Consider the following 26,594-nt stretch of genomic DNA (forward strand, 5'->3'; position numbering starts at 1 on the left):
ATGGTCAAAGACAGGACCTTGTGCCAGACCGAAAAATTATAAGGGTGAGCTTTACTATTGCTCCTACCAAGGATAGTAATTGCGTCCGACACGTTATAGACCATAATCAAAAGCATGTCACGGGACATTGCCTTAATAGTTGCTTGTTCAACGCTTTCCTTTACAACCGGACGGTAGTTTACCGAAAGGTAATATACGGAACAAGTAAACTGGACGTGTTGCTTTCCAAATACAAGGTTAGCAAGTGGGTGACACAAAACCGCAAGTTTTGAGCTAAATTTTCAAATCTGAAACCCACCAAACCCACAAAAATATTTTGCAAACACCGGTAAAGGGTTATTCCGGAAAACTTATCTAGGGTAAAAACTAGATTTAATTTTCAAAAGATCAAATGTTTTCATAAAGATCCAATTTCCTTAATGGATCTAAATTTTTATAGTCATGTGGGACTGTAAACCATATCGTTACTACCATTGTTTATACCGCCGTATAGAAATCACTGATGTACAAAGTGTGAAGAATAAAGAAGTGATTCTAGTATTTCAATACGATATTGCTTGAGGACAAGCAACGCTCAAGTGTGGGAATATTTGATAATGCTAAAAACGAACATATATTTCATAGCATTATTCCTCAAGAAAGACAAGCTTTTAGTTGCAATTGTTCTATTTACAAGAGATATTCGTTTAAATAATAAAAGGTGAAGACAAAAGGCAGATTCGACAAATTGAAGACAAAAAGGTCCAAAGAGCTAAAAAGTACAAGATACAATTAAAAAGGTTCAAAATATTGATGAGGAACGTCTCAAAATGACAAGAGTACAAGTTACAAGACGCAAAGTACGCGATTTAAAATAATACGCGAGGACGTCCGAAAATCCGGAACCGGGACCTGAGCCAAGAAGAAACGCCCGACGCAACGGACCAAAAATATCTAGTCTACTATGCACAAGAATATAATATAATATATATATAATTATATATAATTATATATTATATATATTATTATTATTATATTACGTCGGCAAGAAGAAAACAAAGTAGTTGGCTGGATCCAGGGTGGCCATGCGACTCGCATGGCCAGAAGCACAAATCCATGCGAGTCGCATGGTGTGAGATTGCTGGTCAGGTCCTATAAAAAGCCAGTTTTCTGCCGAGTTTTAAACATCCTTTTTCTCTTCCTCTTCATACGTAAATATAATTATATTTATAATTTATATTTTAATTTTAATTATAATTCTAATAATAAGGGTATGTTAGCGAATGTTGTAAGGGTGTAAGTCGAAATTCTGTCCGTGTAACGCTACGCTATTTTTAATCATTGTAAGTTATGTTCAACCTTTTTACATTAATGTCTCGTAGCTAAGTTATTATTATGCTTATTTAAAACGAAGTAATCATGATGTTGGGCTAATTACTAAAATTGGGTAATTGGGCTTTGTACCATAATTGGGGTTTGGATAAAAGAACGACACTTGTGGAAATTAGACTATGGGCTATTAATGGGCTTTATATTTGTTTAACTAAATGAAAGTTTGTTAATGTTAATATAAAGATTTACAATTGGGCGTCCCTATAAATTACCATATACACTCGATCGGACACGATGGGCGGGGTATTTATATGTACGAATAATCGTTCATTTAACCGGACACGAGAATGGATTAATAGCCACTAGAATAATCAAAACAGGGGTGAAATTACATTCAAGGGTAATTGGTGTAATTGTTAACAAAGTAGTAAAACCTTGGTTTATACGCAGTCGATAACCTGGTATATTCATTAAACAAAGTATTAAAACCTTGTTACAATTCGAATCCCCAATTAGTTGGAATATTTAACTTCGGGTATAATAATAATTTGTCAAGGACACTTGCAATTTATATTTATGACTGATGGACTGTTATGGACAAAAACCAGACGGACATATTGAATAATTCAGGACAAAGGACAATTAACCCATGGGCATAAAACTAAAATCAACACGTCAAACATCATGATTACGGAAGTTTAAATAAGCATAATTCTTTTATTTCATATTTAATTTCCTTTATTTTATATTTAATTGCACTTCTAATTATCGCACTTTTATTGTTATTTAATCGCACTTTTAATTATCGTACTTTTAATTATCGCAATTTAATTTTATCGCATTTTTATTATTCGCAATTTCATTATCGTTATTTACTTTACGCTTTAATTTAAAGTCTTGTATTTATTTTATATTTTACATTAGGTTTTAACTGCGACTAAAGTTTTAAAATCGACAAACCGGTCATTAAACGGTAAAAACCCCCCTTTATAATAATAATATTACTTATATATAAATTTGTATTTTTATAAAAGTAAACTAATATAGCGTTGAGCTTTGTTTAAAGATTTCCCTGTGGAACGAACCGGACTTACTAAAAACTACACTACTGTACGATTAGGTACACTGCCTATAAGTGTTGTAGCAAGGTTTAAGTATATCCATTCTATAAATAAATAAATATCTTGTGTAAAATTGTATCGTATTTAATGGTATTTTCTAGTAAAATATAAGCTATTTTATATACACCTCGTTCGACATCAGGTACATTTTGCCTGCTCTAGAGTGAATCGAATATCTCGATTTGTGTGCTTCATCAAGTATTAGGTTTCGTAGATCTCCATAATAAGGTACCCAAATTCTTCCGGCATAACATCGGAGTCCAGACTCCCTAACCTCGAATCGAGAGACAAGTATGTTCAAATGTTCGTGAGATATGTTCTCCTCCATGAGAGCCTCATCTTGGGCTACTCTGATCTGACTGTTGAGGTTCGAATGGATGGTGATGTTCAGAGCCCTAACACGAAGAGATGCCGTCCTCTCCTTTCTGCTCAAAGCGTCAGCTACAACATTGGCCTTGCCAGGATGATAACGAAGTTCACAATCGTAGTCGTTGAGCGTCTCGATCCATCAACGCTGTCTCATATTCAGTTGCTTCTGATCAAAGATGTGCTGGAGACTCTTGTGATCGGTGAAAATAGTGCTCTTAGTTTCATACAAATAATGTCTCCACAATTTAAGCGCAAAGACAACGGCTCCAAGTTCAAGATCATGTGTAGTGTAGTTCTGCTCGTGAATCTTCAATTGTTGGGAGGCATAGGCAATAACTTTTGATCGTTGCATCAGTTCACAACCAAAACCACTCTTTGATGCATCACAATAAACAACGAAATCGTCACTGCCTTCAGGAAGCGATAGGATAGGTGCGGAGGTTAACTTCTTCTTCAAAGTTTGAAATGCTGATTCGTGTGCGGGTTCCCAAATGAACTTCTTGCCCTTGTGAGTCAGCAGAGAAAATCCTTCGATGAATCTTCGGTAGTAACCGGCGATACCTAGGAATTGGCGAATATGCGTTGGAGTGGTGGGGGTCTCCCACTTGATGATGACTTCAATCTTGGCGGGATCAACTTTGATACCCTGGTCGCTCACCACATGACCCAAAAATTGTACTTCCTTCAACCAAAATTCACACTTGGAGAATTTGGCGTAAAGTTGCTCTTGTCTTAAGAGTTCAAGCACTAATCAGAGGTGTTGCTCATGTTCTTCTTCACTCTTAGAGTAGATGAGGATATCATCTATGAAGACGATAACAAACTTATCCAAGTACGGCTTGCAGACACGATTCATGAGGTCCATGAACACGGCAGGTGCATTTGTCAAACTGAATGGCATCACGAGAAATTCATAGTGACCATAACGAGTTCTGAACGCAGTTTTCATCATGTCACTTTCCTTCACCCTCAATTGATGATAACCGGATCGCAAATCGATCTTTGAATAAACGCTCGATCCTTGTAGTTGATCAAAAAGATCGTCAATTCATGGAAGAGGATACCGATTCTTGATAGTTAATTTGTTGAGTTCACGGTAGTCGATACACATACAGAAGGATCCATCCTTCTTCTTCACAAACAACACAGGTGCGCCCCAAGGCGAGAAGCTTGGTTGGATAAACCCTCGATCTAATAGCTCTTGTAGTTGACTCTGTAATTCTTGCATCTAGGAAGGTGCGAGTCTATAAGGTGCGCGAGCTACAGGTGCAGCTCCTGGCACTAAATCAATCTGAAACTCTACAGCTCTCTGCGGCGGCAATCCAGGTAATTCCTCTGGGAAGACATCGGAAAATTCGTTCACAATTCGAACGTCATTCACGCTCTTCACCTCAGTTTCTACCACTTTCACATGTGCTAGGACAGCAAAGCGTCCCTTCTTCATAATCTTTTATGCTTTCACGCAACTAATGAGTTTCAACTTCGAGGTACATCTCTCTCCATAGATAACCAGTGGTTTGCCATCTCCTTGCGGTATGCGAAGTGCTTTATCTCCACAGATAATATCGGCCTTTATCTTGCTCAACCAATCCATACCGACAATCACGTCAAAACTTCCCAGTTTGATAGGTATCAAATCAATTTCGAAATCTGCACCAGCTATGTTGATAATAGCTCCTCGACTAATGTGGTCAACTTTTTCAAGTTTACCGTTGCCGACCTCGACAAGCATACTTTCTTTTAACGGGACTAATGACCAATTAATCTTATCGCAAAAATATCTACATACATAACTTCTATCCGCACCAGTATCAAACAAGACAGAAGCTAAAAGATTGTTGATTGTGAATATACCTGTCACCAAGTCGGGGTTATCGCATGCATCCCTTGCATTAACATTGAAGGCTCTACCTCGGGGTGGTCCTCCATCTTTTCGCTTGTTTGGGCACTCGTTTCTGAAATGGCCCGTCTGCCCACATTCGTAGCACTTCTTCGGTCCATTGGTGTTCGGTTTCCCATTCAAAGTGGTGACCTTGAAGTCCTTTCCGATATGCCCAGCCCGTTGGCACTTCTCACAGACAACATTGCAATACCCAGTGTGGTGTTTGTAGCACCGATTGCATTGTGGTAAGGTTCCTTTGTAGTTCGGGTTGGTGTTGGTGTTGTTGTTGGGATTAGGGTTTCCACCGTTGTTGTGCCTCTTGGCGGGGGTCTGATCGTAGTTTCTCCCCCTGTTATTGTTGTTGTTGTTGTTGTTGTTGTTGTTGTGGTTGTTGTGGTTGTTATCCCATTTCCTCTTTTCGCTACTACCAGCTTCAAACCTAGCCTTCTCTGGCTCATCAATAAGAATCTGATTCATGAGAGTATGCGCCATGCGCATTGCTTCGGGAACATTCGGTGGTTTCGATGAGGTGACATTTCCTTTGATGGACTTAGGGAGTCCCGAGAAGTATTTCTCCATGCGCTTGAATTCAGGGGTGACCATGGTCGGACACATCAGTGCTAACTCCAAAAACCTACGATTGTAACTGTTAAGGTCGTTCCCTACGGCCTTCAACTGCATGAATTCAATTTCCATCTTCTGAATTTTGGTTCTCGGACAATACTCATCAATCATAGCCGCCTTGAATTCCTCCCATGGCGTAGCATACGCCTCATTGATACCTTTCGCTTGAGCTAACGTGTTCCACCACGTTAGCGCGCCGTCAGATAGCGTGCAAGATGCAAACTTGGTCTTATTGTCCTCCGAACAGTTGCTAACTCGGAATACTGATTCAAGTTTCTCGAACCATCTGGTGAGACCAACTGGTCCCTCGGTGCCGCTGAAGTTATGCGGTTTGCAGCTCTGGAATTCCTTGTATGTACACCCATTTCGAACGGGTGGAATAACCGGTGGTGGTGGCAGTGGAGCTTCGAGATTTCTTTCTGCTAGGGCTGCAGCGACCCGTTCGTTGATCATGTCCTCAATCTGGGCGGCGGTAGGTGTGGATCTTCCGTTAGCCATGGTATTCTAAACAAAAATTTTGAATCAAGTCAAAATCCAGTATGCAAGTAGTAATAATACAGTATATAGTGACCAACATGGAATCAAAACATCACATGTTATTAAATAATGCATCTAGGTACAAATACCACATAATCATTGTACAGCAATGTAAATAGAACATTGTGCAAGAATTAAATAACGCAAAGTTCCATTCATTAATAATAATAAGTTTCATACATCTGAATAAGTTTGTACAATACATATGAAATACATGAAACTATAACTAGATTACATCATGAAATCTAAATACAAAGTCCTACGGTGAAGGCGGGTGAACTGCTCCTCGAGCCAACTGCTCCTCGAGCTCAGTGACTCGAGCTCGGAGAGTCTCAATCTCCCTCATCAGTTCCTTGTTAGAGGGAGCTGGTAGGGCAGGCGGTGCAGGTGGGGAGGGTGGTGCGGGTGGTGCCGGTGGTGCTGATGTAGATGGTCTGGCTCAGGATGTAGACGGTACGTCCCTAGATGTAAGTGGTCCGTATCTAAATCTAGGTGCTACGGTTCCAGGAATAGTCAATACGTAACGGGGAACCTTACGTATATGTGGGTTGGCAGGGTATGGCTCAACTTGTTTACGAGCAGTAACCCTACGACGATGGCCAAATGCGTCAGTAAAAGCACGACCTCCATTCACCCCTGGAATGACGGTGCCGTCAAAACGGTACCGCTACTTCGGCGGGGTGGAGGGTGCCTGAATAGGTCTATCAGCAGGATCCTCATCATCGCTGGAGTCGTCTGATGATGAAGAATCGGCGGATGATGAGTCATCCGAATCGTGTGGTGGTGACACTGGTGGCTGAGCTGGTAATCCGAAGCGTCCGAAGGCGGCCAACATCTGTCTGTGTCTGCCTGGCAGAATCACGACTAAACGTCCGTCAGGAGTACGTCGGTAAGGCGTGCGCATGTGGTTACGAAACGGCCCTTCCCCAAACTCCGCGGGGATCTCAATACCACCAATGCGGGGCTGTGACCTCGAGGGTCCGGGAGCAGACACTGGGGCAGGTGCACTAGTACTAGCTCCGGAAGTGGAAGCGCCGGGATCACTAGTGGGTGTCGGGGCCGGTGTATCGGCAGCAGCAGCAGCAGGTGTAGCAGTAGGTAGGGCGACGGGGTCTGAGTCTGTACTACCCGAAATGCCAGCAGGTGGAACATTCGACATCTGAACAAGGAAAAATAAATTTTCCATGTCAATATGTCATAAAGCAAGCAAATAATAGGCCAACAGTTTAAATCATGTATAACGGTAACTAGCATGGCAATAACAGTAATTTGTATGAAAGTAGCATGCAATCGAAAGCAAGTAGCATCATGCAGTAGTGAAATCATGTAGTAGCATACGGCATATAGTGGAAAAAGTAAGCAGCAGCATGCAGTAAATTCAGCGGAAACAAGTAAACTAGCAAGTTGTAGATTAGTCCTATTAGTGAATCCTACTCGGGTCGGTCTTAGACTCACTAATGCAACCTAATTCCCTACAACCAATGCTCTGATACTAAATGTGATGCCCCGTACAAAACCATCGTGTACGAATCATCAACAACAGGATCATTACAAGGTTAAGTACTATATGCTGTAATTAAAGAAGTTGCATTCACGATAAAAAGGTGATGTCATAACCGACATCAAATGTTTTACATTTCAAAAGCATGCTTCACTAAGTAGAAGCAAATAATAAGTTTATGTGACCACAATGGTCGTTACAAGTCATAGTTCAAAAGTACGAATGTTTGCATGCAAAATAAAGTAGTTCATGCGATGACAACTCTAAGCAGCGGGTGTCTAAAGCACGACTAGTACACAGCGGAAGCTAACCTCAAGCACCTGAGAAAAACATGCTTAAAAACATCAACACAAAGGTTGGTGAGCTATAGTTTAAGTATAACAGTATGTAAGGTAGGCCACGAGATTTCAGTGCTTCAAAGAGCGTTTCAAAACAGTATGATAAAGTATATGTTAACCGTGGGCACTTGGTAACTAACTTAACGTTTATACCCCTGAAAGTATACTTGGAAAGTGTGTATGTCTACGAAGTATTAAACACTCGTTAAATGCTAGCGCGACTAGCCCGAGTGGGGATGTCAAACCCTATGGATCCATATCTAAGATTCGCGTTCACGGTTCAAAAACCAATGATTAAACGTTACCGAGCTAAAGGGAATGTTTATGCCGTTGTATAACCCACACATATATAAGTTTAAGTACTCGTGCCTAGTATGTAAAACATAAAATCCGCATGTATTCTCAGTTCCCAAAATAAGTTAAAGTAAAAAGGGAATGCTATAACTCACAATGATATGTAGCGGTAAAGTAGTAGTCGGGAAAGGTGTGCAAGTAAACGGTCCGAAGGTCCTCAACCTAAGGCAAATAGTACTAAGTTAGTAAATCGTCTTAATAGGTTTAAAAGTATGTATTTAAGGTCTTAAGGGTCATCATCATTCATCATTAAACAAAAGGCGTAAGGTAGGTTTCGTTCATGAAAGTAGTTTAAAACAAAGTCTGAATTCAGTCAGTCACCACGGCCTCTACCCTTACTGAATTAAGGTGAGACCAGTGGCCATGGCTCTGTCTATGAGTCCCTTAAGTGTTTTAAAATTTACAGAAGCAAACTCGTCTTGGTTTGACCGTGGCAACGGTCTAAGTGCGAGTAGGTCAGAAATTTCTGCACAACGTTAAAGGACATAGTAACGATCGGAGGGCCATAAATCCTAAACCGTAACTCGGATTAAGACGAGTCCTATATGAAAAGTTATCTACTCGAAAAGTTCTCTCTAAAAATCAAGGTTAGAACAGCCCAGGTATACCGATATGTTACAGAAACATCAGATCAGTAGCTTTTGGACAGAAACAGTGAGTTTAAAAGGGTTCCGGTGGTCTTGGTGCTTGATGTTCATCATGGTTCTCATCCTTGATGCATATAGCTTCAAGTGTACAACTCATTGATGTATCTACATCATCTTAACCAAGTCTTGACCATCATAACCCTAGTGCAAGTCTAAGACATGAAGCACAACTCACTTAAGAGTTGCATGAAGTTTGATGAACCAAAGTTACATCAAAGTCTTAGGTTTGACACTTACATGAACTATAAACTTGAAAGTTAACTAACTAATCAAGATCATAAGTAGTAGAACATAGTTCTTAGTTTGTTCTTGAAGATCCAAGACTCAAAAGTCTAGATCCAAAGTTATATTTAAAGAAAACTTATTTGTGTGTTCTTGAACTTTCAAAGTTAACTTAATTTGTTCAAGAGATATGAGATCAAGACTAACTTGTAGTACTTGACCATATAAACTAACTACATGAAATTAAAGTGCATAAATTGAAGAAGTAAACTTAAATAAACAAGAAAAGGTTCATGGTTGTTCATACTTTAAAGATTCAAACCAAAGTTTGATCTTTAGAAAGTAAACTTTAAAGTTTACTTCATGAGCTTCAAGTATGTCTTTAATCAACACATGGAACTTGCAACTTTTGAAACAATTGAAGTAGAATCATAAACTAGTGAGTTTATGTTCTTGTGTTCTTGAACTTACAAGATAATAGAAGAACCAAAACTAGAAAGTTAGGTTCTTGAAAGCTAGTAAGTAACTACAATAACAAGATGAAACAAGTAACAACAACAAACAAGAAATCAAACAAGCAAGTAACAAAAGATGATGATGATGATTAAGTGTGTATATAATTCGGTTTTAGCAAGAAAAAGAGAAAGAAAAGAAGTCTTGTAACTTACAAAGTGTAGAGAGAAAAGAGAGAAAAAGTTTTGAGAGAAATTGCAAGTAAGGTGTGTGTGTGAGATGTAAATGAAACTAGTAGATGAAGTAGTAAAAAAAAAAGATTTGAATCCCTCTTTTCTCCCCCATGGCCAACGGTTTGATGGGTTAGAGGGGGGAGGGAAGTGTCCACAAGTTACTAGCATGAAAAGCTTAAAAGTTTTGGTTAATTGGTGTACGTGCATGGGGATAGCAAGTAATTTGATTCCAAATGCACCAACTAACTAGTTACTTATGAAAGTAATACTTAAATGCAATGTTGGGCTAGTTAAGTCCATATAGGAAGTAGGGTGGGCTTACATAAGTCCATTAACACTAACAAGGCCCAAGTTCAAGTATTTACCAAGTTAAACCAATTAAAGCCCAAGTAACTAACAAGTAACCTTTGTTAATTAAAATGATTAGTAAAACTAATCATGAATGCAAATAATATCTAGAAATATTATTCGTGCAAGTTCCGGGTGTTACAAAGACGTTTCGGGCAATTAAAGTCAAGTTCGGGCAATTATGGTAACATGTAAATGTAATAACATACATTCGTTTAATCACACGTATTAATAATAATTATTATTAATAAATAAACGTTGGAAATTCCAGGGTCGTTACACCACCGGAGCAATTACCTACTGTTTTTCGTATCTTATCAGGCCACCTGGGCTACTGGAAAGTTGATTTTCAGTTAGTTCGGTTCGAGTAGATGATTTTCCGTTTAGGCCTCGTCTTAATCCGAGTTACGGTTTAGGATTTATGGCCCTCCGAGAGTCACTACACCCTATTAACGTTGTGCTAAAATTTCTGACCTACTCCCACTTAAACCGTTGCCACGGTCAAATGAAGACAAGTTAGGTTCTGAAAATTAGTCAACTGTTAGGGGACTCACATACGCCACTGACTATGCGTCTTTTCGATTTACGTAGAGGTCGTAGCAGCTGACCGAAGTCAGCCTATTGTTTCGATCTCTATTCTTGTCGAACATACTTAGCTTTTATGATGATGAATTATGATGATGATGACACTTAAACTTATTTTATGCACTTTTAGAATTTATAAAGACAACCTACTGACCTAGTAACCCTTGATTTAGGTTGACGACCTTTCGGACCGACTTACTACTTGCGTACTTTCATTACCAACTTTACCGCTTTTATCACTGTGAGTTATAGCATCCCTTTTTACCACTTTTACTATTTTTGGGACTGAGAATACATGCGCTTTTTACGTTTTACATACTGGGCACGAGTACTTAAACTTTATATGTGTGTGGGTTATACAACGGCATAAACATTCCCCTTAGCACGGTAACGTTTAGTCATTGGTTTTTGAACCGGTGAACGCGAATCTTAGATATGGATCCATAGGGTTTGACATCCCCACTCGGGCTAGTCGCGCTAGCATTTAACGGGTGTTTAATACTTCGTGAACATACGCACTCGCCAAGTGTACTTTCAGGGGGTTATAAACGTTAAGTCTAGTTACCGGGTGCCCACGGTTATACATATACTTTATCTTACTGATTTGAATTACTGATTTGAAACGCTTGTTTGAAGCACTGAAATCTCGTGGCCTACATTACATTACTGATTACAAACAAACTATAGCTCACCAACATTCGTGTTGACTTTTTAAGCATGTATTTCTCAGGTGCTTAGATGTTGTTGCTTCTGCTGTTAGACTTGCTGTTAGACTTGCTGTTATAGACTTGCTGTTATGGACCTGCTGTATTAGATTTCCACAGAATTACTTAGAGATGTCTCAAGCATGGAACTTTTATTTTGCATTCGTGACTTACGTTATTTTAAAACAATGGCTTTGTAATGACCTTTGTACCATGTACTCATGTTAATGTTTTTTAGTCATCTTTTGTAAAACGCTATCTTTTTACGAATGCAAACTGGTTTTCAAACAGCATATAGTGTTTGACCTTGTAATGATCCTGTTGTCGATGATCCGTACACGATGGTTTTGTACGGGGCGTCACAACTTGCTAAGTGCTGAATGCTCCTCTAAAGCCTTGTCGTCCCATACTTTCTCAATGCATAAGAACCTATCAACCATTATCAACATAATGGGGTAATCAATACGCTTAGTGAGTTAATGGTAAGTAAATGTCTTAAACTTAAAACATAGACATAATCATAACGTGACCATAACCTTTCAACTCGGAGGTTGATTTCGTGTTTCAGACTTGATCATCTCGCGTCATAGGCATACGTCTAATCTTAGCACTGTAATGTTTCATAAGATTACCAAATATCCATATCCATATATGTATGTGTCAAAAGTCGACTTTATTAATAAGTAAGCGGAAGCATTTTAAATCTAATCTTTTAACAAGTTTAACCATTTAAACATGAATCCCTTTGATAGATCTAGTCTTGTAATATATGCTAAAATGTAAATAGAGCTAGTTATGGAGTTTTTACCTCCTCTAATCAAAGAGGGTGAAGAAACTAGATGTAGAGAAGAAGATGATGAAAAAGGGCTTGTTTCTCACTTGAAACCTCAAGTTTTGTATACCCACAAGTATGCAACCAACACCACCTTTGGTTAGGATTTACAAGACACCAAATTACAAGCAAAATCAAACCAAAACCACCTTTTGGAACCCCTTCAAAATCGGCCAAAATATGGAGGAGGAAGAAGAAGATTTTTTGCTAGTTTGAAACTTGAGAGAAGTGTGTGTAAAGTTGTGCAAGAGTCATTTGCATGTATGGGAGACTACAACTAGTTAAACCAAGCATGGGAGGTGTCTTGGGACTCCCCAAAACCGTCCCCCTTTGTTTTTTTTTTTTTTTTTTTTTTTATTATTTAATTAATGATTAAAGCATGCTTGAAACTAGTTACATACACTTTATTATGCATGTACATTTATATATGTTATAAACCTTTTATAAACATATAAATATACATATGTTACATGTACATGTATATTATTTATAAGCCACTTATAAATATATACATATAAGTTACTTGCACATCTATTCTATTTCATAACCATTTTATAAAATTATAACACACAAATAAGTTTAATCAACCAATTAAACTTATACTTAAAATTATCCAAATAATTTAATCTCAAGTATTTTACTTTAGAGAACCAATTTTCTAAAGTTTAAGTGTCAAGTATTAGTTTTAATAATCCAATCATTAAACAAATACATAAAGGTGTTGATAAACTTGTTATTGGGTATGACCCGACTTGGATCATAACATATTAGCCACATTAATTTATTATGTCTCTCGGGCATATAAAATACTATCAATCTCCCACTTGCACGAGAAACATAAGGAATTAATGCAAGTGACGGATACCACCTAACGACCGTCCATCACCCCCAATATGTTATGACTTAGTGCCATTCAATAACATCATCCCTTTCGAGTTCCCATCTCGAATATGATTAGGTGAATCTTTCACTATATCCTTTTGTCCTAGATGTCATGCTAAATCCAAGAGACATAGAGTGATCACTCTCTTATTGATTTAGCTTTATCAGGCCTTAGACATCTGACTCTCAATGAATAAGAGGGACAAATTCCATCTTGACTACATACGTCCTAGACACTACACCTTGCATCATACCTGAAGCCTCCCTTATGAGCTACCATGTTTCAGAATAGCGAAGGAAGGAATCAAAGCACAATACTCGGTGAATATCTGAACCCAATATGTATCTCAGGTCAGAGGATACAATGATATTCTCCTTTACTCAAGATTACATGTGATCAACCACAAAGGCTCCATACAGTAAACCTTGAGAGCGGGTCTTCCAATATTTGTGTCCCACAAATATCTATGAACCTTGGTTGCAACCTTGCCCCACATTCAGTCCTTGAATGTTAACCAATCCAAGTTCATAATAGTCTAAACCTCACACTTGTTCCCACAATTGTGATCAACTACGGAATTTAGAATAATAATTTATTCATGGATAAATATGCAAAATTGGAACATAACTCAAAATAAAATTAATACCATAATTATATTAATGAGTTTGAACTAATTCGTTCCGTTACAATACATAAAATAGATCATTTCCAATCACTAGAATATCGAAGCCCTAATGCACAAACATGTCCCTCATGTTTTGGCCCATGTAAAAGCTTCGTGAGTGGATCTGCAACATTATGATCTGTGTGAACTTTGTGAATACATATCTTTCCCTTTTCAATCTCATCCCTGATGTAGTTGAATCTCCGCTCAATGTGACGAGTCTTTTGATGAGCACGAGGTTCCTTGATTTGAGCAATCGCACCCTCGTTGTCACAAAAGATCTCAAGAGGGTCCTGAATGGAAGGGACCACTCCTAAGTCGTCGATAAATTTCTTCATCCATGCAGCTTCCTGAGCTGCCATTGAGGCGGCAATGTACTCCGACTCTGTAGTGGACAATGCAACAACATCTTGCTTTGAACTCTTCCAAGAGACCGCACCTCCATTTAACATGAAGACATAACCGGATTGTGATCGAGAATCATCTCGATCAGTTTGGAAGCTCGCGTCCACGTAACCTTTTACAGCGAGTTCCTCCTCACCAGACCCATATATTAGAAACATATCCTTAGTCCTCCTAAGGTATTTCAATATACTTTTAACAGCAATCCAATGACTGTTTCCTGGGTTATTCTGGTATCTACTTGTCAAGCTTAGAGCGCATGACACATCCGGTCTAGTACATATCATTGCATACATAATTGACCCAATAGCAGACGCGTATGGGACATTCTTCATCTTCTCTTGTTCATCTTTTGTGGTAGGACATTGAGATGAACTGAGAATGGTTCCTCTTTGAATAGGTACCAAACCTTTCTTAGAGTTTTCCATCTTGAACCTTTTCAAGACTTTATCAATGTATGTACTTTGACTTAAACCTATCAATTTCTTGGATCTATCCCTATAGATCCCAATCCCCAATATGTATTGCGCTTCTCCTAGATCCTTAATGGAGAAGCAACTCTTTAGCCAAGTTTTGACTCCTTGCATTGTGGCAATATCATTCCCAAATAATAATATATCATCCACATATAATACAAGGAACAGGACAGAGCTCCCACTAGCCTTCTTGTATACACAAGCTTCATCACCATTTTTAATGAAGCCAAATTTCTTTGCCTCCTCATTAAAACGATGATTCCACATTCTAGATGCTTGTTTCAATCCGTAGATTGATTTCTTTAACTTGCATACCTTTTCAGGATATTTCGGATCAACAAAACCTTCGGGCTGTACCATATAGACATCTTCCTCAAGATATCCATTTAGGAAAGCGGTTTTGACATCCATTTGCCATATTTCATAGTCATAATGAGCAGCAATGGCAAATAATATCCTAATAGACTTTAGCATTGCCACAGGCGAGAAAGTTTCATCATAGTCAACCCCTTGAGTTTGAGTGAAACCTTTTGCTACAAGTCTAGCTTTGTATGTATCCAAGTTTCCATGTATATCGGTTTTCTTCTTGAAAAGCCATTTGCAATCAACTAGCCTAGAGCTAGGAGGTTGCACAACAAGTTCCCAAACTTGGTTGTCATACATGGATTGCATCTCGGCGTTCATGGCTTCTTGCCATTTGTCTTTATCAATCCTTGACAAAGCATCTTTGTAGTTCGTGGGTTCATCCAAATCAACCACATAGCAACCATCCATGAGAAAACCATATCTCTCGGGAGGATTGCTAATCCTACTAGATCTTCGAACGCCTTGTATACCTTGATCATCCACTTGATCATTTTCAACATCCTCATGTTGAGTACTAGTGCCAACCATTTGTGCATCATCGGCTTGATCTTGAACCTCTTCAAAATCTATCTTCCTTTCACTATTTCTTTCCATTAGGAACTTAGTTTCAAGGAATTCCGCCTTTCGAGCAACAAATACATTTTGCTCGATCGGATCATAGAAATAATATCCCATGTCATCCTTGGGATATCCTATGAAGATACACTTCGTGGATCGAGCATTTAGCTTATTAGCGACGAAGCGCTTAGGATAAGCTTCACATCCCCATACTTTCAAGTATGATAGAGAAGGAGGTTTTCCAAACCACATCTCGTAAGGAGTTCGTTCCACTTTCTTGGTTGGGGCCATATTTAAAATACGAGCCGCGGAGCTTAGACAATAACCCCAAAATGATAGAGGTAACGTGCTTCTAGCCATCATAGATCGAACCATATCCATTAGGGTTCGGTTCCTCCTTTCGGACACTCCATTAAGTTGAGGTGTCCCGGGTGGAGTAAGTTGTGAGATAATCCCACAACTCCTAAGATGATCTTGGAAAGCATCGCTTAGGTATTCACCTCCTCTATCGGTACGAAGTACCTTGATTGTCTTGTTGAGTTGATTTTGTACTTCGTTTTGATATTCTTTGAATGCTTCAAAAGTTTCATCCTTATGTCTTAACAAGTAGACATATCCGAAACGACTGAAGTCATCAATGAATGTAACAAAGTATCTTTCACCATTCCTAGTTATGGGCTTAAAGGGTCCACATACATCCGAATGTATTAATCCCAACAAGTCCTTAGCCCTTTCAAATGTCCCTTTGAAAGGTGTTTTAGTCATCTTGCCTTGTAAACAAGATTCGCATACATCAAATGAATCCATCTCATTTGATTTCAAAAGTCCATTCTTTTGAAGTGTATGCATTCGATTCTTATTTATGTGACCAAGGCGACAATGCCATAAATAGGAATCACTCAAATCCCTTTTGAGTTTCTTGGTGCTAGTATGGTACATTGAGCTACTAGATGATGTATCATCATGAACCAATTCATAAATTCCATTTGAAGGCGAAGCCTTGAAATAGAACACATTATCTAAACAAACATGGATATCATCATTAATGAAATTAACATTAAAACCACATTGTTTCAAGCGAGAAATAGAAATAATGTTTCTACACAAATCCGGGGCATACAAAACATTTTCTAAAATAAGCTCCAATCCGCTTGGTAGCTTCAAAACAAAATCTCCTTGAGCTTTAACATGCACCTTTGCACCATTGCCCATATAGAGACTTGATGTTCCCGCCATATGATCACTTCTTTTGAACCCCTGCAAAGAATTGCAAATATGAGTTCCACATCCCGTGTCTAATACCCATGTATTAGAAGAAGTAATATTTAGCTCTATATATACCATATATATATATTACCTGAGGTTTGCTCCGCAACCCTCTTGTCTTTCAACTCCTTAAGGTAGACCGGGCAGTTTCGTTTCCAATGACCCATTTCACCGCAACCGAAACACGGGTCTTCCTTGGGGTTTGCTTGTCCCGCAACCTTTTGCTTCTTGTTTGGGGTGACCCCTTTCCCTTTTCCCTTGCCTTGATTGGCGGGTCCTTTCCTTTTAGCCACCTTAGGCTTAAAGGTGTTTTTACCCTTGGACCCACCTTGATCGATTGCTAACACGGGTAAAGCCCTTTTACCCATGCTAGTTTCCGCCGTCTTAAGCATCCCGTGGAGCTCACCAATGCTCTTATCCATCCCATTCATATTGTAATTAATTACAAATTGATCAAACCTTTTTGATAGGGAGTTTAGGATAAGATCGGTGGCAAGCTCTTTTGATATGTTTAGATTGAGACGGTTGGCGCGATCGATAAGGCTTTTCATTTTGAGGACATATGTTGAAACGGATTGGGAGTCGTCCATACGACATGCATGAAGCGCTCGAACGGTCTCGAAGCGCTCAACTCGTGCTTGTTGAAGGAACATCTCCTTCAATTGAGTGATCATGTCGTATGCGGTATGAAACTCGAAATCCTTTTGGAGTTCGGGTATCATAGTCCCAAGCATTAGACATGATACTTGCACGGAATCGTTGACATACTTATCCCAAGCAGCCATGCCCACTACATCCGCCTCGTCTGGTTGGTCGGGAATAGGGTCCTCCAACACATACGCCTTGTCCTCATGCCTAAGGACAATTCTTAAATTACGGAACCAATCCATAAAGTTCGTATGGTTGAGTTTGTCTTTCTCTAAGAGAGACCGTAACGATAGGTTGTTCATGTTAATTGGTACATTTTGCAAGTTGTTGTTGTTGTTGGCGGCCATCTACAAAATTTAACAAAGTTCTTTTAAGTATCGATTTTAGATTTAATAAACAATACCCTTTTATGATTTTTAATTGTTTTATTAAATCTTAGAATCCAACGGTAAATCAAATTTCGGTTAGGTGACCTTTATCCCGTCATTTGATTTAGCTAGGTAGTCATTTACATGACAATTGCAATCCTTTTGCAACTTCTAAGTTATGGGATCATGCAATCCTTTTGCATGGCATATTAATCCCATCAACGCCTAATTGTTCCTCATGCTTCGGTGACCCTAAGTTCATGATTCCCAATTCAAGTCGTCCTACTTGTGTAAACATGTAAATTTAACAAACAAGTGGTTAGGTGACCTTTATCCCACTAGTGTGCGGAATTTACCTTATTCACATTAATCCGCTCATGACGGTTAGGTGACCTTTATCCCGTCAAGAGTTTCTTAATATGTCTAAGTGTTTTCACAAAAGGATGGCGTTCAACTTGTTTTCTTTGTTTTAGTTAAAGGGATTTTAAGTCTTCCTAGATTCTAGTTTAAGAAAACCCTTTCCATACACCAACATGCATTTGATGTATGGTACATTATGAAAACCCCATTTCATGTCATTAGTAAAAAAAACCAATTTTTACTTGATATAAACCATTTTATATGCACTTTTCATCTAGTTCCTAATAACCATTTATTAGTGTCTTATGTTGTTTTTAATTATAACCAATTATAATGTCATTTTGCAAGTTTGTTTCATGAGATATTGTATCATCCAAACACATACACAAAATCATACAAGCATGCAAAATAGAAGTCCACAATCATGCCAAAGTGGTGAACACTTGTTTAGCCAAAACAAGTGTTACCTAAAGGGTTAAAACCACAAAGTAGGAGATTAACAAATCTCCCACTAACTCTTGCATCCTAATGCTCCATCTTGTAATCTTCATACATCTTCTTGAGTCTTCATTTCTTTTTACAAAATTATGTAACCTACTACATTTTTCTAGTAAAAGGAAATTACAACCTACTCTATTTTTACAAACCAAAATAGAATAAATTACAACATGAAATTACAAAATAATTATTACAAGCTTTACAACCAAATGAATGAATAATTATTACATGCCATAAGAATGAATAATCAACCATGAATATAATCAAATCACACACAAATCCAACCACAAGGTCAAGGCATGATTGTGAACCAAAACAACAACAAATCTTGGCCAAACTTGAAGTCCCAAAACCCACTTTTGGGGTCCAAAATTTCGGCCAAGAACCAAACCCCACCAAAACTCAAGATTTTTACATTCTACTTTCATGCATGTTAGTAGATTGTAAAATAAATGAGTTTTCTAGCCAAAAACAAGAAGCATATTAACAAGACTTTGGCTCTAGATACCATTGTAATGTTTCATAAGATTACCAAATATCCATATCCATATATGTATGTGTCAAAAGTCGACTTTATTAATAAGTAAGCGGAAGCATTTTAAATCTAATCTTTTAACAAGTTTAACCATTTAAACATGAATCCCTTTGATAGATCTAGTCTTGTAATATATGCTAAAATGTAAATAGAGCTAGTTATGGAGTTTTTACCTCCTCTAATCAAAGAGGGTGAAGAAACTAGATGTAGAGAAGAAGATGATGAAAAAGGGCTTGTTTCTCACTTGAAACCTCAAGTTTTGTATACCCACAAGTATGCAACCAACACCACCTTTGGTTAGGATTTACAAGACACCAAATTACAAGCAAAATCAAACCAAAACCACCTTTTGGAACCCCTTCAAAATCGGCCAAAATATGGAGGAGGAAGAAGAAGATTTTTTGCTAGTTTGAAACTTGAGAGAAGTGTGTGTAAAGTTGTGCAAGAGTCATTTGCATGTATGGGAGACTACAACTAGTTAAAGCAAGCATGGGAGGTGTCTTGGGACTCCCCAAAACCGTCCCCCTTTGTTTTTTTTTTTGTTTTTTTTTTTATTATTTAATTAATGATTAAAGCATGCTTGAAACTAGTTACATACACTTTATTATGCATGTACATTTATATATGTTATAAACCTTTTATAAACATATAAATATACATATGTTACATGTACATGTATATTATTTATAAGCCACTTATAAATATATACATATAAGTTACTTGCACATCTATTCTATTTCATAACCATTTTATAAAATTATAACACACAAATAAGTTTAATCAACCAATTAAACTTATACTTAAAATTATCCAAATAATTTAATCTCAAGTATTTTACTTTAGAGAACCAATTTTCTAAAGTTTAAGTGTCAAGTATTAGTTTTAATAATCCAATCATTAAACAAATACATAAAGGTGTTGATAAACTTGTTATTGGGTATGACCCGACTTGGATCATAACATATTAGCCACATTAATTTATTATGTCTCTCGGGCATATAAAATACTATCAAGCACATGACATGGACATAGTCTAAGCTTAAAACAATATCATGGATGTAAATTCAAGCTTACACTTAACATGGACCTCGTCCAAGCTTACACTTAACATGGATATAAATCCAAGCTTACTCTTAACATGGACCTCGTCCAAGCTTACACTTAACATGGATATAAATCCAAGCTTATCACGTGATATGGACATAGACATAAAGTCTAAGTTTTACACCTTGACATAGACACAAAATCTAAGCTTTTCGCCTTATCATAGACATGAAGTCTAAGCTTTTTACCTTGACATAGACGTAAAGTCTAAGCTTTTACCTAGTGAGCTTAATTGTCACCCTCTTGCATGGATGCAATCTGGGAGTATTAAGTCACCCATATCATCCTATCTCGTATTCAAAACAACCACAAGTACACTTCTATAGTTAAATTCAAAAACGTAGAATAATTCATAAACACCTCTTTTACATAACTTGTGATCATGGATTCCGTGATCACCCTTGACCCGCCCATATTACCCCCATATAACTCACCTTGATTTAGAGCACTCCCTTGATTGGTTGAAGTTCCTTTGCTTTGACTAGCACCTATATAATAGCTAATCTCATTATTTACACAATCGAGCTAACATAAAGCATTCAAACAAATTAACCTCATAAGCATAAACTTTCACTTTCATTCATGTAACACTTGAGGCTTAATTTTGCTTAACCCTCTTTTATCACTTCACATGAACATTTATAATATTCAAAATTCTTAAATTTCATTAAATTTAGTTTAACATTTTCCATTTCAACATCTAGTGCCATACTCACAACTTTTCAATATACAATTTCTCGAGTTCAATTAAGATATGTTCTCAAATCTTCAACCTCCTTCTAAATTTAGAGGTGAACCTTAAACATTGACATTTCTTGAAAACACCTTTTTGACTTTCACTTCTTAGCAACAAACACTAACTAGCAATTTCATCATCTCAAAATAAATCTTTTCACACAATTTCATCAAAATTACATATTTACTTTCATTGAGGCATTTCATCAAACACTTAGTGTGCATAAAGCCATATTCAACCATTTCATAATCTAAGAAATCACCTTTTCCACCATTCATCATCTATTAGCTAGCTTATGCATAAACATATGCCACAACATCATAAAAACTAGTATTTACACATAACCATAACATAAACCCATCATAATCTACACTTATACCTTCATCTCATTAACAAAACCCATTTAGACATAGACCATAACACTTAAATTCGAATTTTAACTCATGCTTACATAAATCATACAATAATTCATAAAACACAAACACTTAAGCATAAGCATATGTAAAAATTCGATTTTACCAATCATACCTCAATTTCACTTCACCATTCTAGTCCATCTTAGCAAAAGAGATGAAGATAGAGATGATTCCTTGCTTCCACCATGACTACCTTGCCTCTAATTTCTTAAATTTGATTTGCAAGAGCTTTAGTCACTTAGATCCAACACTTGAAAACCCTAGGTCTTCTCCCTTTCTTTCTTTCTTTCTCAACTCTTCTTCCACAAACTAAAAGCTTCATGACTAGTTTAATACATATAAACTTTCACTAGTTGGCAACTTAAGTCCCTCCCCACCAAAACATAGTTTAGGTGGTCCTTAACACTAACTAACCACCTCATTTCATACTTTGCATGATTAGTCCTTTTTAACAAAACACATAACTTGAAATTTTTAGGATGTTATATATATATATATATATATATATATATATATATATATATATATATATATATATATATATATATATATATATATATATATATATATATATATATATATATCAAGTGGATGGCTAAAGCAAGTGGTAAGCTAATGAGTTTGTAAGGAAAACTACTTGAGTTCGAGTCCCCATGTCCCTTTTTTTGTAATATATCTATGACTAGACCAAATATTTCATATGCAGTACAACATTTAAGCCAATTTGTTTCAGCACCAACAGATACACATCTGCAAGCTGCAACTTATTTGCTGAGCTATTTGAAAGGAACAATCTCCAAAGGATTGTTTTATCCTGTACAACCTCATTTAAAGGTAGCAGGGTTTTCTGATGCAGACTGGGCTTCATGTGTTATGACAAGGAACTCACTCACTGGTTATTGCATTTTTCTGGGCCATTCTTTGATTTCATGGAAGACAAAGAAACAAGTAACGGTTTCAAGGTCATCAACAGATCGAGGCAGAGTATAGGAGTATGGCCACTACCACTTGTGAATTGGTTTGGCTAGCCTATTTGCTCAAAGATCTGCATATACAGGTTCAAATTCCTATGACTTTGTTTTGTGATAATAAGGGAGCTCAACAGATTGCAGCAAATCCATGCTTTCATGAACGAACGAAGCATTTTGGATATTGATTGCCATTTTATTTGTGACAAGGTTCAAGATGGTTTTGTACAAACTGCCTTTATTCCAACGAATTTACGACTTGCATATATTATGACCAAAGCTTTAGGTCACAAGTAACATACTATTTTGGCTAATAAGTTGGGTTTTGAAGATCTTCAAACTTGAGGGGAGGATATAGATTTATTTACACGTTTGGACATTTTCTGTAAGTAATAGAACTATAGGGTCCAAAATGTAAATATGGATAATTACCATTATTAGTAGCTAACTAGGGTAGAGGTCCGCGCTTTGCGGCGGATATACGTGTCGACATCGATAATTACCCAATTTGACCCCAAAATGACTTAACGGCTAGAAGGGGTCCAAATGGGTTAATTTGCTTTCCACTCCATAACGTCCAAACGAATATCATTTCCGTACCTGCTTTATGATAATTCGAAAAATGATAGGCTGACAGGCATAGGCAGAATTTTGTGAATAATGATTTGTACGTAAGTTTGAGAACATGTTTACATATAGATAATTCATAACATACTTCTAGTGATGTATTATGTCAAAACGGCTGATAAAAATAAATCATTACTTCCTGGAAATGTTAACATTTTTGTAAAAGGGTTTTGAACTCCTTTTAGCTGCTTACATATGAGAAAGTTTGTATTATGTTCAAAGGGCTGCTGCATTCTTTAAAAGTTGATTGGCCTTCGATTGTTGCATTCTTCAAAAGTTGATTGGCTTAGATATGACAAAATTTGTACTGTAAACAATTAAAACTTGAATCACACCGAACGGTTGTTCTACACTACACGGAGCATTGGAAATCATTAGCACTGCTATTTAGAATAGTAAATGTAATGACTAATAGCAACAACTTGCTTAATTGATATATTCCCCAAGCTGATAACTTCAAAGCTCCAAAGTACTACATATAAATATGTTAGGATTTGGTCTTTTGGGCTCAAATTTGCTCCAATCCTAATACAGTTTGTAATCTAAAAGTTCTTTGCTTATTACCTTATAAACATAGACCTGCATTTAAGCATTAATGACTTAAAGTCCATCTAAATTCTACATACAGCTTATAGCTTATGATGTGATTTGAAGAAAGGCTGCTTGATTTTACAATTTATTAATAAGTTGATAGTTTGAATCTATGCTACAGGTAACAAATTTCAATGACTACTAAATGCAATGACTAATAACCAAAACTCCCCACGTTGATCAGTTTCCCAAGCGACTTCACCATTGACAGCTCCAAAGTACTACATACTAATAAGTTAAAATTGATTTTTTGTGCTGAAACTTGCTCCAATGCTCCTAATACAGTTTGTAATCTAAAAGTGCTTTGCTTATTGTCTTAAAATAATTAACCTGCATTTTGGCGTAAATGACATTACATTGTTTTAAGTTGTATATCCAACGTATGTTGTAATTTGAAGAAAGGATGTCTAATAACATATAGCCATTATGACCACTACTTTGCAATCATATTCAATTGTATTTGATAATACTCAAGACAAACAACATAAAGATCAAAAAAAAATTAATTCAACAACTTTACTTCGCTGCGGAGTACGTAATGAGATAAATTTTTCTTAACTAATAATGTAAGATTAACATGTTAAAAGGTACCCAAAATAAAAGTTAATAAGCTGCATGCATTACTGGACTATTATTCAAATGGATGGATAAAGTAAGATGAGTTGCTTACCTCAATTTATAAAGATTGGCTTGGATACAGAGGCGGGAGGTAGTGTAATTTTAAGAGGGCTATGGCCCTCCTCCTATTTTAACTACTAGTGTAAAATTTAGTGATATTTTAAGATAGGTTTAAGAATTTTCTTTTATGGTCCTCCTGAAATTTGTTAATATTACTCATGGCCCTTCTAGTGTTATTATTAACGTTCCACCACTGCATGGACATGCATGAGAGTTTTTGATATATTACATAAATTTTGTATTGGTAGAGATTAAGAGATATTCATAGAGCTAAATAAATAAATAGATAAAATTAGACAACACATGCACTCCACCTGCCATCATCCTCAACCAATCCCATCCACTACAACTTTTCCAATTTACTCCGTAACTCATTTTCAAACATTTTACTCCTCTCTCTGTCTCTTTATCTAAAACAAAATAAAAAGAAAAAAAAAGATCACATGCATCATCTTACCATTTTCCTCTCACCTTTTTACCTCACCTCTTCATCTCCATTAAATCACCTAAATTCACCAATACAACCGCCACCAATTCCTCTGTCTTCACCAATATTAAAGCAAATAATATATTGTAGAGATGGTTGTCGAAAAGAAATGATGGCGGAAGCCGGCAATAAACCGTCAAATTTCAAGGTTGAATCGTCGCTAGATCTCTTTCTTTGGTTCTTTATTTTTATTTTAGATCTGTAATTTTTACTATTTTTTGTCTACTTTATGCTGAATCGTCGTAAATCTATGCAAACCGTTGGTGGATCTGTTTTTTATTTGTTTTGTTATTCTTTTTTTAATTTTAGTTTGTAGCTTTGGTATTTCTTTAGCCTGCTTCATATTTATTAATAATATTGAATTTTCATATTTTTTTCTCATATCAGGTGGTGATTTCTATAGGTGATTCAGTTGGTGTCGCTGTTGTTTCGACTTTGATCCGCCAATTTTGGTGTATGATCTTGTTTATCAGATTTATTTCTAGGATTTGTTTTCGCAATTTATTAAAATTAATAAGTTTTCAATTTTGGTGTATCATCTTGTTTATCAGATTTGTTTCAATTTTTTTTTTTGGCAATTTATGGGGTGTAAAAAGACAAAAGTACCCGTTTCCGTTACTGTTATACTGTAGCAATTTTGATGATGTGATGGGATATAATTGGTGGACATTAATGTTATACTGTTATACTGTAGCAATTTTGATGATGTGATGGGATATAGTTGTTGGACATTGTCCATATTTAGTATATATATAAATTAGTTGTTAGAAGGTGGTTAAGTCAGTTTGTACAGGTTGTTAGAGGTTGTCTCTATATTTTCAGCTATATAGCTTGTAACTAGTTGTTGAACTATCGTTCGCGCGCAGGGGTTCGGTTTACAATGTATTTTATTGTATTTAGTTTGTAAAATTATTTCGTGGCTAAAGAATGATGTCGTTGAAGCGCAACTCGAGTCGAACTAAAAGGTATAACCCGTGAAAGATTTAAATGTTATGTTAAATTAACAATATATGTCCATCTCCGCGTTTAGCTATGTAATTATCGACCTTTAAAAATTTAACGCAAAATCAACGTGTATGAAAACTACCCCAAATATTTAGCATTTTTTAAAAAGCGTCCATTTTACGTATAGTTAGTGACATTGTGTTCCTAAAATTATTTCGAGTTTAACGATGATGTCGGAAAAATTTAACTCGTTGCGAGCAAGAAGATATGACCCGTTGAATATTTAGGTGGAGTTTATTTAAGATTTTTTTGTTGAAAATGGTTATTTGACACTTTACTCCATGTTTGGGGGTCGATTTGAATATTTGAAAAAAGTGTGGTGGTCTTTGTTGGTGTAGTGAAATTTAATTAGGATTAAAAAAATGAAAGGACGAAAATGCTGCTAGTTACTATTCACCATTTTTGTCTATTAGATAATATAATAATTAGGGATGACAATGGATCGGATATGGACCGGGTGAGGCCGTATCTATATCCATATCCATTTATTTTTTTTAATCCATATCCATATCCATTTATAAAAATTTCATCCATCTATATCCATATCCGTCGGGTGAAGCGGGTTAATGGATACTCATCCATATCTGTTTAAATTTATTTTATTTTTAGCAATTATAATTGTTGATTCACTGTATACGATCAAAAGTAATAATTCTTAATGGTTTATGCGACCGAAAGTCACATTTTTACTAATCTAGATAACAATAGTCAATAAATAGCCTATTAAACGTGTAAAGATAATGACTACCTGTAAGTTGCTTACTTTTTAGTTACATGAAATCACATTTAAACTACCAAAATACGATAAATACATTTAATGATTTAAATAAAACAAAAGATAAGAAAATTTTTATATTTTTAAAGAAATTATAAAGAAAGATGAATATAATTAATGAA

The sequence above is a fragment of the Rutidosis leptorrhynchoides genome, chromosome 2 (assembly GCF_046630445.1).
Source record: "Rutidosis leptorrhynchoides isolate AG116_Rl617_1_P2 chromosome 2, CSIRO_AGI_Rlap_v1, whole genome shotgun sequence".
Classification (NCBI taxonomy): domain Eukaryota; kingdom Viridiplantae; phylum Streptophyta; class Magnoliopsida; order Asterales; family Asteraceae; genus Rutidosis; species Rutidosis leptorrhynchoides.